General features: G+C 40.5%; 1 protein-coding gene across 1 annotated transcript in view; it reads left to right on the plus strand.

Moving 5' to 3' along the window:
* b4galnt4a (beta-1,4-N-acetyl-galactosaminyl transferase 4a) overlaps positions 1 to 15,464 on the plus strand; it is a gene marked incomplete at its 5' end in the record, with an annotated part of 208,665 nt that overhangs the window by 88,416 nt on the left and 104,785 nt on the right. The gene's annotated exons all lie outside the window — the stretch shown is intronic.

The raw sequence follows: 15,464 nt of genomic DNA on the forward strand, positions 1-15,464 counted from the left end.
ATTTCAGAATTAAAATTTCCTGATAATTTACTCACCCCATGTTCATATCTTTCATTCTTTAGTCAAAAAGAAATTAAGGTTTTTGTGGAAAACATTCCAGGATTTTTCTCCATAGTGGACTTCAACGGGTTCCAATGGGTTGAAGGTCCTAATTGGAGCTTTAATGCAGCTTCAAAGGCTCTACAAGATCCCAGCCGAGGAATAAGGGTCTTATCTAGCCAAACCATCTGTCATTTTCTAAAATAAGTAAAAATATTTATACTTTTTTTTAACCACAAATGCTCGTCTTGGACGTCCACAACTTTACGAATTACTTAATCACATTGGAAAGGTCAGGCAGTAACCTGATGTAGGCGTAAAATGTCGGGTAGGATGAAAAACTCCATCTCATTTTCTCCTCCAGCTTCAAAATCATCTGTCATCGTTGTTTTACCTTTTATTTATAAAAAAAAATAAAGTCTTCGCACGTTCGTTTTGTAAACACTAGGTCAGTACTTCCGCCTACATGCACGCCTACCCACTCGTGACTAGTGACCTTTCAATGTGATTGCGTAATAAGTGGCGCATCGCAGAGCTAGTGCAAGACAAGCATTTGTGGTTAGAATGTAGGTAAAAAACTTTTAGAAAATGACAGATGGTTTGGCTAGATAAGACCCTTATTCGTCGGATAGGATCGTATAGAGCCTTTGAAGCTGCATTGAAGCTCCATATAGGACCTTCAAACCGTGGAAGTCCACTATAGACCTTATGCAGAAGAAAGAAATTCATGAATATCTTGGATGATGTGGGGGTGAGTAAATTATCAGGAAATTTTTATTCTGATGTGAACTACTCTCTTAACCCCATTTTGCCTTCATTCGAATAACCATAAAAGGTTGGTACATTTAATTTGATTAGAATCTGAACAATCTGGAGGTCATTGTCTATTGTTTACATGTATTCTGCAGCAATAATCAACTTAATGGAAGACAAAACCATTTTTCAAATGTAACATGGTTCGGAACAACAAAACAGTGCATTCTAATTTAGATCCAGACTAATGCAAATGTACAACCTTTGAAAAGAACATTAGCATCTGTTCGTTAGCTCTTCTCCACTTTTTTTCTGGCTTTCATCAGCTGTACCTACAGCAGAAGCTCGTCTGGTTTCGAACGCGCTCTGATTATTAGTGACAGCTGTGATGTGACAGCCTGTGCTGGATAAGACCTGTCTCATATGAGCGTGTATGGCAGCTCTGTCACCCCTGCTGTCCCCTGTCTTCTCCTTCCCGCTGGCCTGTCACTCTCCTCACCACCGTACGCCCCTGACTGATACCAGATCAGCTGCGGGAGGAGAAAACACTAGTGTGAGATTTGCACCTGCTAATAGGGCAGCCTACCATTTTTACAGGACAAAACTGAGGGTCTTATTTTTATGTTAATAATTTATATGTAGTGCAGTAATTATTTAAAATTATTTACGGCAGCAACAAAAAAAGAGCCCACATCCAAGTCGATGTAAGTCGATGTAAGTAGGCCAGGGGGTCGCTGGAGCCCCCCAACACTGCACATTTTTAATCTCTCCTTTGTCTGACACAGCCATTTCAGGTATTGGGGGCTGTTTACATGACACCGTTTTCAACTAAAAAATGTAAAAACTTAATTAAAAAACGTAAAAACTTTGTATGCGTTTTGGCCGTTCGTTTACATGGCAACGGCGTTTTGGGTGCCTGAAAACGCAAACTTCTGAAAACGGCTTTCAAAGTGCAAGTTTTTGAAAGCGGTCTTCGTGTAAACAACAAAAACGTGAATCTCTGAAGACGATGACGTCATGCACATGCGTATTACGTGTTCAGTCTATAGTGTTTCATCGTCATCTAATATGAGTATGGTAGGGTGACGCAGCATCTTGTTCCCTCTTCAGGGAACTAGGGTTACATACGTAACCGAGACGTTCCCTATCAAGGGAACTCGAGCTGCGTCGAAGCGCTGTGGGAACGCTAATACCCTCGCCACCATAAGAGCAAGTGTCTGTCTGTGTGAAATCAATGCGCACATCTAGGCGAAATCACATGCGCCCCTGGATTGGTGCAGCAATACTCCTAGAGGAGTAGGCCCGTACAGCCAAAGGTGAAGGCTGACTGGCTTACCACACAATTGCTCATCATCTGCCTAGATGCCAGGCACCCCTTTGTGGGTACCCCTAAGCAAACGAACAGTGTTCAGACTTTCTCCACAAGGCCCTAACTGGGCAGAGCAGATAAAGTTTCTCTAGGTCCTCAACAGGTGAGGAAAGCATCCATCATTAGCTTGGCGCGACGACAAGGAGTTCCCAGCACGAACCAAGGTTCTTTCCACATGACTAAGGCTCTAAGGCATCGCCGCAGGACCTTGATCATGCAGAGCGGTTTTCCCTCGGGGACTACCCCTTGGTCCAGAGTAACCATTGCAATGGTCTCATGTACAACAGGCCGCAAGGTATAACGTTGGGCGTTGGGCGCTGCTGCCATCAGACCTTTTATTTGTTGTTAAATCCGGACTCCTTGCTGGGCGGAGGAACCCGTTCTATAGACTTTTGCAGAAGAGCTTTTACTTCTAGTTCCATAACCAGAGCTTGCTCGGGGCTAATCACTGTGGGTAGGACCCTGCCTGGAGGACCCAGCGAGATATATTTGGTAGAAGTTTCCAATCTGCCACAAGATCTACTAAGGATACCAGTCTCTCGAGACTGGCCTCTTGTGTATTTCGAACAGCAGGCACAGTGCCCTGAAGCGGCGCACTGGCAGGGAACAACTGGCCTGACTGCTCTCCTCAGAGGGGGCGAGCAACCCTCAGGTAAAAACTCGCTGGGACCCTCTGCGCCCCGGCGGGGTGCCAATGGCCCCCTGAGGTCACCGAGGGGAGACGGGCACCGTATAATGAGGTGGAAACCGTCTTCCCCATGGAGGGGTGTATTTCGAACAGCAGGCACATTGTCCTGAAGCGGCGCACCGGCAGGAAACAACCTGCCTGACCGCTCTAGAGCCCTCCTCGCAGGGAGCGAGCAACCCTTGGGTAAAAACTCGCTGGGACCCTCTGTGCCCTGGCATGAAGACGGGGTTGACAGACCGCCCCCCTGAGGGCACCGAGGGGAGACGGGCACTGTATAATGAGGTGAAAATCGTCTTCCCCACCCCAATCGTCTGGCTTCTGAGGGTGTACCCTCAGAAGCCAGACACCACTGGCGTCAGAGCTTCTTGGCCTACTTAGAGATAATAAAGGTCCTCAGATCCGTTTTACCACAAGTACAGATTTTAGAAAGGGCACAAAGCACTCAGCGCGTGCCCTTACCATAAACATGGATTTAGAAAGTGCAAAGTATTTTATGCAGCTAAAAGGCCAGAAAGATATTTCATTTAATTTCTCAAATTTAATTGCAGCCAATAACAATCAGACCAATATTTCATAGTCTGAATTACAGGCTGATATATTCATATTTGAATACGAAAAGAATCATAGCTTGTAAACACACATTTTAGTTGTGATAATAGGAAAAAGAGAGAAAGGGGAATTCCTTGAGCTCAGTTTCCTCCGCATTATAAATCTTCTATAATCTATGCGTTGCCTCGGCAACGTGAGATCTGAGCCGTAGATTCTTTATGTTGACCCATAATCTACGCACTACCTCAGCAAGCGCGAGATCCGAGCTAGTTAAGACTCAACAGGGGCGGAGCTAAAACTTCCGATAGTGGTTTTTCTACACATAGGGAAAATTGTTATGAATTAAACTGTCAGCCCACACTGATGTGCGTGCCCCGCCTCCAAACAAAAATTTTAACCGCGTGTATACCCGCTCATAATGTAATGAGGGCAGAGAGGGACACGATTCAAAAGGCTGTTTATTTCACATGAAGTGGTGAGTCTGTTTCGATAACCACAACATTCAGCTCCTCAGAACTGGATAATTGCTGTACCGGTGCCTCATTCGGGGTGGAAGTAACCACAAAGCATGCTTTCGACCCCGAGATGAGACACTGGACCTGGCAGGTGAAGGCAAAGAAAGGGCGAAGTCTGTCTCTAACCCTTCTGCCAGATCCATTTGAGAACCCCATGGCTCGAGCCGCCGCCCTCCTCAAAGAGCGATCGGCGGGAGCACAGCGTTCTCAACTGTTTCACAACAATGCTCATATCCAGCCCCCACGATGGCTGACTGAGCGTGCTGTACCCCCAAACGAACAACACACAATACATCTGTATCCCCACTCGTGATGTAGATTGGGTAGGGATGAACACACTATTTAAATGTTGTTCGCTCACCATTATAAAGTTTTTTTTATATAGATTTATGGATGAAAACTCCTGCCTAGCAAAGTCTTAGACAGACAAAAAACATCAGGGACATAGATTCACAAGGAATGCTTGCTGAAGACACAAAAGCTGACGCTGTTTGGTTCAGGTGGATTTTATCGTTTCCTGGTCGATGGCGTCCAAGACGTTCCGTCACGACTTTGGACTGGTTTCATACGTGCTTCATGACACAATCACGCAGAGGCTTTCCCACAGCGGTTCGACGCAGCTCGAGGAACTCAAAGGAAAAACTTCTCAGTTTTAAGCATATCATTGTCATGCAAACGTACCCTTGGAGTCTACTAATGACCTGATGACCTGAATCAGGTATGTTTGATTAAGGAGACAGGAGTGCAGTGTTGGGGGAACATGCGCTGAATCCGAAATCGCCCCCCTAAACCCTCACATAATGCATTATTTGAGGGGACAGACATTTTTAGTGGTGTCTGAAACCATAGTGGACTTTACTGAATGCACTTATTCAATCCCACGGTGCACTGCAGTCAAGGGCGAAATTGTCAATCACACATTGGGGGGGGACAGCTGTGGGACTTTTTGTGTTGGCGCATGCCAAAATTTTGTACATTTTAAAGGTAAATTCATTAATCTGGTGCACTTTGAGTCACCCGAATCCACTGTTAAAAAAAAATAATCCACCCGCAAACCGCCCGAACCTATGATATTCTCTGATTTAGATATCTGCATCTGATCATCACATTACAATTATTCAAATTCTTAGTGTTTAGCATGATAATATGGTAACATATCATACTGACATAGGCTGATTTAAAATGAACATTTATTTAAAATAAAAGTTCTTCTTTTGCCAAAATTATATTTCCTTAATAGCCTAAACAGAGGCTTTACTCAGTTTGGGCCATGCAAATTATAGGAGTTTCCCGGGAGAAATAACAAACCGGGAGGGGTCCGGGAGATAGGGCTAAAAAAAACGGGAGAAACCCGGGAAAAACGGGAGTGTTGACAGGTATGGCCAAATGTCTGTCAGATTTCGCGCTCTTAACTCTTCTTCTGTTTGGCTTTTCCTAACTCACTGAAGGTGCACGAGCTACTAAAGGTATAGGGAAAACATGACATGGATTTCAGGAGAAATAGGTTTTGTTAATGTATAGTGTAAGGCCAGTCGAATGGATTTGGGAAATGGACCGGCCGGGATTTTATATTTTCGGAGCTGGAAAGAAAGACGTATTTGGAATCACATCGATATTGTCGGCATAATCATACTTTGAAGTGACTCCCATGAGCACAGAATTGTGATGAATGTTGATCTAGAGTGATGTAAAAGTTGCATGAATTTAGTTATGACTGTTCAGACTGAGGTCGCATTGCAAAGCATCTGCGCTGTATTGGATTCAGGACCACATATGTGAAGCGGCACAAATCACAATTGAAAAGATCAGATTCTCTTCATGAGAGTCATATGCAAAAAATGCTTTTGGGCCACATTTGCCTGCAGTCTGAACACAGTGGTTACCTGGAGTACCCCAGCACTGCAAAGTGTAGATGTCTCCCTTATCAAACACACTTGATTCTACTCAGCAGCTCATTAGTAAAGAGACCTCAGATGGGTGTGTCTGTGTCAGATAAGAGAGACATCAGAAATGTGCAATGCTGGGGTTTTTCCTGGAGCAGGGTTGGGAACCACTGATCTATGATATACAGAAAACATTCCCCAAAAATGTATATTTCGAGGCTTAATAATGAGGAGTTGAATGATTTCAGACATTTTCAGCATTGGTTCATCTGACTACTGTTCACTTCCTGTTTATTTGATTCTTGCATTCTTTCATAATGTTATTCCCTACATTTGTCTATAAATCTCATGGAGAATTGTCCAGGTAACATGTTATTCCCAAGATCAAAAATAAACAAAAAATTAGAAATTAGATTTTGCATGAATAAAATGAAGCCTATTTATATAACAAATTTGAACAATTTGTAGTTTAATACAAATTGTACTTTGCATATTTATTTATTTAATTGTGAGTCTATCTGTCTGTTATGATAGGCATTTGACATTTAAACCCCTTTCCCTAAATTTTCATTATCCTATACCATAATACAAAGAAGTTTCATTTTCATTATTATTATTGTAATGTAATAAATATACAATAAAAAAAATATATATATACATTAATAAATGTATTTATTTGTCAATTAACAAATGTATTTATTGGTTGAGTGATGTATTGCAATAATGTATTATGTGTTGCATATGTATTGCAAACATATCATTTAAATTATATTTATATTCATATTTAAATTATAATTTACTTTAATAAATTTGTCATATATCGATTTTCAGTTTACTGATTTCAATTTAAATTCTATTGACGAAATCAAATACGGGACTACATTTTTTTCTCATCCGAGAAGCTGTTGTCCACACTAATACGTTTTTGTTTGAAAACGCCTCTTTTTCTCTCCACTTTGGCCTTCCATCCACACTTAAACAGCGAGCTTTTTGAAAACGTGTATATATATATATATATATATATATATATATATAGATATAGATATAGATATATCCCAAGTGGATATATTTTAAAATGGTGTTTTCACGTAGTGTGGACTGTGAAAATGGAGTTTAGTCATGTGACACATTTTGAACCGATAGATGTCTACAGTATGTTTAAACTGCTATTGTGCTTATGTGCTATTCACTTTCACACTGCTGCTTTTGCACACTCTTCATATTGCAGTTCTGCAAAGATAACAATAGATTTACTCGTAATTGCTGTCCTGGGTCAAAACATGAGAGCAGTAGCCTGGGAAAACCCAGACAACTTCCGGCAAATTTAGATTTGCTCTGAAAGTAGTCTGGCAAAGAGCTCATTCAAGCCCATTTCTAATCCGGCGAAATCGCGGCACCAATCAGAAACGTTGACGCGGGCTTTACACAATGACGATCGCTCTGATTGGTTTTAGGTCTATCCAATTGCGCCCAGAGGCATTTGAGCGACGTCTGTTGGTGAAGCGCAACATTTATGCATTATTATTCAAATTGCAAACACATGAGAGGACAGTCTCCATGAAAGACCCACTGGCAGAAGAACGTGCTACTACATTTCTCTCCGAATTTAACTGTGACAAGATGATTGACAGGGCAGTTTACGTGACAGGATGCACGCGACAGATCCGTCCGATAAAGATGACGAAGTAGTATGTCCCAAAGCTTGCCTACTTTTTTGCTACACATTCTAAAGTAAAAACATTTTCTTCACAAAAAGACTACATACTTTTATGACGTAGTGTAACTTAGGCGAATTGGGACGCAGCATATGGGTTTACACAAAGACGATCGCTCTGATCGGTTTTAGGTCTATCCAGTTGCGCCCAGAGGCATTTGAGCGATGTCCGTTGGTGACGCCCCTTTGGAAATGAGTTATTAATGAAGCTTTGCCAGACCATAACTCAGTTACTACTGAGAATGGTCTGGTTTTAACCAGGCTATGAGAGCAGTTGTGCTATTGACCAAACATATAATGGTGAGAGAGTGCGACCTGGTGAATGGTGAGATATTTTTGCTAAATAAAATGATGCTGCCAGAAGAATTGCATGATAACTTTATGATGTCTGTTCCATCTGTATCATCTCAGTGAGCTTTTATGAGGTTTTACGCATGCGCAGTAAGGTGAATTTAGCGTTTTCAGGCGTTTCAGTTTGGATGAGAAACTTTTGGAAAACGCTTGAAAATGCTAGTGTGGACGGAGAGCGTTTTGAAATGAAAACGCTGTTTTCAAGTCCTTTACACAACTCTGCCTTCATGACAGCACTAATAAAACAGCATTTTCTCAGCATCAATGCATTACATAGAAATCCACCAGATGTTCAATATGCAGTTCATTGTACCAAAGCAATTCTGAAAATATCAAAACACTTATGCAAGATGGAAACTTCCAAACATAAACAAGTCTTTGTCGCTGCTATTGGTGGAGGTTGGGTAATAATGACTCTTGTGACCTCATGGTCGGCTTTCATAGCCAGACGTTACTTTTCCGCTGTTTTCACAGAACTTTTTTCCAATCCTGTGTCCAGGAACTTTGGTGTCCAGAGTGGCAGCTTTGTGTCATACGTGTTGGGGGTCAATGGAAATGTTAGTCTGGGAGACCATCTTATCTGGTTGGCCAGGGTGGGATACCAACTAGACCATCTGAATCCAGATAAGACCACATTAGGCCACTTTAAGATTTAAGATTTAGACATTTCTCTCTAACATTGACGCACATTAAACCCATTTAAATCAAAAGTTGAAATTCTGGCTTCAAGCCCATGTTGTCCTATAGACCTTATGTGCCAAAGAACGAGCCCGCAGCCATCTTCAGAACTGTGTGTTTGAACCTCTGTTTTTGCGGTAGCTCTGTATGTTTGTATGGCATCGCTGTTAACAAGTAATATGCTGGTGAAGTGGATTGACTTATTGTAGAGTTAATGAAAGTTATCATGAGCATTGTAATGTTTAAAGCGGATGTCATAACAGATGTCAGTAGACCGGCAAGATTTTAAAACGAGCGGTTCGTTCATAAATCCGTAAGATCTTTCCTTCATGCTGTGGAAATACAAACCGGAAGACAGAAACATAACGAGCGCAGCTCGAAAGGGGCGGAGCTACATACACTCTATAAGGTCCTATAATATCATCCCTCCCTCCCTTCATCCATCCATCCATTCATTCATCCATCCTTAATTCTTATCGATCCCTCCCTTTCTCCTTCAATTCATTCATCCATTCTTCCTTCCTTGCATCCATCCCTCCATCATCCATCCATCCTTAAAGGGGCATTTCACCCATTTGAACATTGTTTTTAATTTAACGTGGGTCATATATGTAGTCGAAATGTAAAATAAATTTTGAATTATGTGCCTTTGTGACCGAGGAAAGACAAAAAATAACTTCAGGACGCATTTGTATGAAAGACAACAACTCCCACAATGCACCACATTGCACAGCTCCGCAAGCCACTCCCACTAATCCAGAAAGCGCATATCTGCCTATAAGAGAAATCACTCTTCCGTCTACAAGGCTAGCTACCACCAGAGCTTGAAATTCATTTCACGTTCACACAAAATGTCTAGTTAGTTGGCGAACTCATTAGTGCATTACTCCTCGTTTGTATTTCTTTCGAAAAGGTGAATTATTGCATGGTACCTGGATGCTCAGTCAGAACATATGCGGTGCGAAACTAGGATAGTTCTCAACACAAACGTCCGTGTCCTCGTCTGATTCAGTGATTTCGTCCAGGAGAAATTGTCATCGTTGAAATTCTTTGCCGCAGACGGACTCTATCTCTGCGTTCGTAGCGGTTCGTAGTTGCATAGTGAGATCACCGGCGCCACCAGTCCGCCCTAACTCGAGCCAGTCCGGGCTCCTCGTCCGCGGCAGGCAGGTCTTCTGCCTCGGCTGCTCTTCGCTATAATGCGGCTTGTAAAGGTAGCCACAAACACCTGATTCAAGCATCAGACTTCCAAAATCCTCTTCTTCTATATCATATTGAGCACTCTCCTCCGCTATTGTCATAACTGTACATCTGTCTCCACAGCGCCTGTTAGCTTAGCTACAAACAAGATGGAGGATATTGCTTTCAGTTTCAGAGAGTAAAGTCCCACCCACTGATCTGTAATAGGTCTGTAGCGTGAGCGGGTCCCGCCCCCTGGGAAAGATGAGGAACGAGTGTTGTAGTCTCAACAGAAATCCCCCCCTCTTACACTTCCTCCTACAATGACGCAAAATGACGATTTTTGCGTCATTGTGGGAGGAAGTGTAAGAGGTAAATAACGGATTTCTCCCGTCTCAGGGGAAAATGAGAGAGTATTGCACGACCATTCAATAGTATGACTGGGTTTCTAACGATGCAAAGCTTAATGCAAATGGGTGAAGTGTCCCTTTAATTTTTATCAATCTCTCCCTTTCTTCTTCAATCTATCCATCCATTCTTTCTTCCTTCCATCCACCCCTCCCTTTCCCATTTCATCCATCCATCCTTCATTTTTATCAATCTCTCCCTTTCTTCTTCAATTTATCCATCCATTCTTCCTTGCTTTCATCCACCCCTCCCTTTCCCATTTCATCCATCCATCCATCCTTCATTTTTATCAATCTCTCCCTTTCTTCTTCAATCATCTATTCTTCCTTCATTCCATCCCTCCCTCCCTTTCTCATTCCATCCATCCATCATCCATCCATCCATCTTTAATTTGTATTCATCTCTCCCTTTCTCATTCCATCCATCTATTATTCATTCCTTTCTTCCATTCCTCTCTTTCTCATTTCATCCATCCATCCCTCAATCCATCCATTCCTCAATCTATCTATCTTTGCATCCATCCCCCTTTCTCATTCGCACTATCCATTCTTCCTTCCTTGCATCCATCCCTCCCTTTCTCACTCCTTCCTTCCTTCCTTCCTTCCATCCATCAATTCATGTATCCATTCATCCTTAATTTTTGTCCATCCATCCATTTCTTATTCCAACACCATCCATCCACTTTTTATCCATCCCTCCCTTTCTCACTCCTTCCTTCCATCCATCAATTCATGTATCCATTCATCCTTAATTTTTGTCAATCCCTCCATTTCTTATTCCAACACCATCTTTCCACTTTTTATCCATCCCTCTCTATCTACCTCCATCCATCCCTTTCATTCATCAGTCAATATTGTAATTTCACATCTATCCTCCTGTATTTCTTGTACATAGCCTACTTGTTTCCTTGCAGAACTTGACAACTCCCAACTGACACGTGAATCCCCATAATTCGAGCTTGTCTCATATTTGTTAGATCTCCTGTTTGCTTTATTAATTTCCAGTTAAAACAATTATCACTGAACACATTTTAAAAACATACAAACAATAACCTCATTAGCATTGACTTCTCTGTGTTCTTCTGGTGCTCACTCAAGCATGAGAATGGCATTTCACAATTACCATAATTGGTTTAGAAATTACCAGTTGTCCCCTTTAGATTAACGCTATTGAGTTTTTCAATGTTTCATTTTGAAGTCCAGTATATTGACACATCTGCCAGAATCACTTCACTGCTCAACAGAATCGGTGAACCTGAGATTGAGTTAAATGTTAGTGTGTCATGAATGTATTGTCGATTAAATAGTGCGGACAGGAATTTGGTCAGCATATGAGGTCAAATCATTTAGGTCACTTCTTTTTGATCCAAGTACATACTTTTAGCGCATACTGTAGTATATGTTTTTCAGGCCTTGGGTGTTTTTCCTTATTTTACACATACCCATTCATTGCATGAAGACAAATCACACGGCAGGCGAGTTTTTGTTAACATGTAGCACGAGGTTAGGCTCTTGTTTTGTCAGACGAATGCATTAACCTTGCAGGTATCATCTCAACACCTTTCTTTTTTTTTTTACTCCAGCTAGTGTTTGTAGTTCATCAGAGCAGAGATGAAGATGACTGATGAAACCGATCGCTTGGGTCATTATCCTCCACGTTACAGGGCAGAGAAAATTAAAATTTGATTTGTGGAGGGGCTGTGTTTTGTCGTTCTAGTGGATAACCGGACGTGAAAAATGTGCCCCAGTCTCCTGCTCTTAGAGCGAGTCTGTTTACCCCTGAACGAGGAGAATTAATTAACCTCGTTTATATTCTGGGCTCGTACTTGCAAACCCATCCTGATGTCTTGGATCCATCTCAAAACTTGCTTCATGTTTGTCCCTTTGTCTTGATATGAGATCCGACTTTAAGATCTTGATTGTAATAAAGCATGAAATCATTGTAATATGGTGATTTGCTGCTGAAGAAACATGCCGTTTAATATCTTATTACCAGTTTGTTTTTGCTGCTTAATATTTTTGTGGAAATCATGGTGTATTTTCAGGATTCTTTTATGAATAGAAGAACTTTATTTATGTCTTTACTGTCACTTTTGATACATTTTTATTTTAATGAGTAGTATGCTACATTGTTGTCACATGGCCTCCTTAAATGCATAATTCAAACAGTCACATCCAGTTAAAATGGTTATTTTGCATTCCAATTAAATAATGCAACAGTAAGGTGATCGTACAGTAGTTAACATGATTGGGAATGGGAGGTCAGTTTAAGCACATTGTATTTTGGGATACAATTTCTTGCACACTATGCTTGCTTAGGTCGTCAGGTCTTGTTTGCTTACAGAAAATATGCATTCACAGTATACACACTTATATACTTCTGAAATTGTATAGTAGTATGCGTTTTTGAACATAGCCTGTCATTCTAGCTGTCAAATGAGATATATAGTAATTAACACAATATATAAAGGCCTTTATTACTGACTTCTCTTCAACGGCATTGACTTTAAGCCACTCCTAATCGGGTTTTGTGATGCTTCAGCGCAATTTTCAATTAGCGCTGAACATTGACATGTGACACATCACTGAAGAAGGAGATTAATATGAAGAGAAATGAACTGAGAGCTGAAAAGAAGAGAAGAGTGGTCTGTTTCTTTGCCAATGGCATCTTGTCTGACTTGAGCTTGCGAAAGAAAAGCTGGTGCAAGCCAATGAACATGACAGACCATCCACACACACACCAAGTGTACAACTGAGTTGCTTTCTAAAAGATCTTAAAGATCTGTGAAGTTACTGGCTGTCAGGAAAATCTTAAACGGATGAGTCACGGATTTCACCCCAGGATTAAAATAAAAAAACATACAAAATTATATTTTATATATGATTTCTTACATTGTAGTATTATTTTCAGGACATGTATGCACATTTTCCCCATAAATCCTTAATGTGATGCATCCAGACATTTTACTTTTGAGCTTTTATTGTAATTATCATTATTCTCAATGGTGATTCACATTATTTATACATTTAATACTATAGTATTAATACATGTACATTACTATTTAAATAACTGTTATATCATATATCATCATTCTGATGTTTTTTTTCTTACATTAGTTAGAATAAATTTTACTTTCTGTCTGTCTTTCGTTCTTTCTTTCTTTTTAAAAAGAATGACTATAAATGTATTAATTTTATATAAATGGTAAATGTGTATTATATATACATAGTTCAGTCTAGTTCAGTCATGATACTCTAGAGGGCGCAGGCTGATGGGCTTGATCTACAAGCAATCACATCATTACCGCATGGCACAAGATGATTGGCCTCTGCTTATCCTGCAGCCAATGAGATTGCTTGCTCAATATTTAAATAATCTGGTTCATCGTTTGCTGTAAGCTAGTCCTACAGCGCGCTATCAGAATTCATCTAAAACCCTCCACCTCCCCAGCTCCACCTGTCTAGATCTGGTACAGCATATATGTTTGTGTGTTTAAAGGGCTGGTTCGGGATTTTTGACATCGGACCTCATTTTTAAGTCAGCCTGGTTGTTATTCATCAGTGGAGACATTTTTTTAAAAAAATTATCCAGTCCTTATATTTGGATAGTTAGCCGATGCTAGGCTAGCGCGAGTCAAGGGTAGATGTTAGCCAGCCATTAAAAAACGTTTTACCCACTCCACAGTGCACCAAACGCAAATCAATTATAACACTAGACTATCGATGCAAATGTCCGTTGAGAGAATAATGTTAGAAATCAAACTTACCTTTCATCTCAATGATCCCAAAGGAACTAGTTTCTCAGCAGCTGCGGAATTTTACTTTGCTCCAGTTAGTAATGCGGCAAAAAGTAAACACAGAAAAGAAGCGCACTACAGTGTGTGCAGTACATGTGTGTACCGGCTCACTCGGTTGCCTAGGTAATCAATATCACTCCGCTGCTGCTGTAGACAAGGCTTATGATTACAGGGAACAAATTATAACTAATGCAATGTGATGAAAGATAAGTTTGATTTCTAACATTATTCTCTCAACGGACATTTGCATCGATAGTCTAGTGTTATAATTGATTTGCGTTTGGTGCACCGTGGAGTGGGTAAAACGGTTTTTAATGGCTGGCTAACATCTACCCTTGACTCGCGCTAGCCTAGCATCGGCTAACTATCCAAATATAAGGACTGGATAATTTTTTTTTAAAAATGTCTCCACTGATGAATAACAACCAGGCTGACTTAAAAATGAGGTCCGATGTCAAACATCCTGAACCACCCCTTTAATATGGGGGTGGAAAAAACTTTTTTTTTTTTTTTTTTTGCGTTCCCTCGCAAAACCTGTTGTGAGCTCGGACAAACACTTCCTGTTAAATGCCCCGCTGGCAGTGCTTCAGAGCTCTGTATGTTAAAGTAGCGTTTTGAACTAGGACTCAAATATAAAGAAATGCGGTCAGTGCTTAACTCAAGGATTTCAGTGAAGTTGTCAATATATTAACATAGGCTATTCGAACTTCCCGGATCAATATTCATGAGCTAAACGTTATTAACACACAAAAATCACAGTAACCTAGACAACGAGCTACAACCCAATTTCCTCAAAACAAGCTTTATAACATACATTTGTCTCTAACCAGCCGATTGAGAGACAAGTCCGAATAAGGGACTGTCTGCAAAGTGCAAATCCCACATTTTTATTAAACATATTCAACAATTTCACTGTGACACACTGTACTATCACCAAATTCAGTTCACACATCACTGCTCTCCTGCTGGTTATACTACAATGATAAAAATGCATACTTTTTATGATTATTTATTATGAAACAAAATCAATAACTTCACCCTTTTTAGAAAAAAATATTCAATAACTTCACACTGTTATACAGTGTAATGCCTTCAAATTCAGTAAGCAAATATAATGCACAAGCTATGGTTGTAACTATTATGCTAGCTGCGTACGGTACCAATATCATTTGTGTAAAGAATAGCCCTACTTATTTTTTATGTGCAATTACTTCCCAAACTAAGTGTTGTATAACCAACATTAGAGTAGTGATGCGTGAACTAAATATGGTGTGTAACAGTGAAGTTGTTGAATATTTTTCATAATATAAAATGTGCAAAAGCAGTGTAGTATGACCAGTGGGACACCATTGATGTGTAAACTTAATTGGGTGGCACTACAGTTTGCAACATTGAAGTTAATGACTATTTTTGTAGTCACGTTTTTTGGGTTATATTGCACTTTGCAGACGGTCTCTTCGGACTTATCCATTTGGCCTATATTATAAAGCTCGTTTTGAGGGAAATTTGGTTGTAGCTCTACGTTACTGTGATTGTAAATAA

The sequence above is a fragment of the Scardinius erythrophthalmus genome (genome assembly GCF_964197995.2).
Source record: "Scardinius erythrophthalmus genome assembly, chromosome: 24".
Classification (NCBI taxonomy): domain Eukaryota; kingdom Metazoa; phylum Chordata; class Actinopteri; order Cypriniformes; family Leuciscidae; genus Scardinius; species Scardinius erythrophthalmus.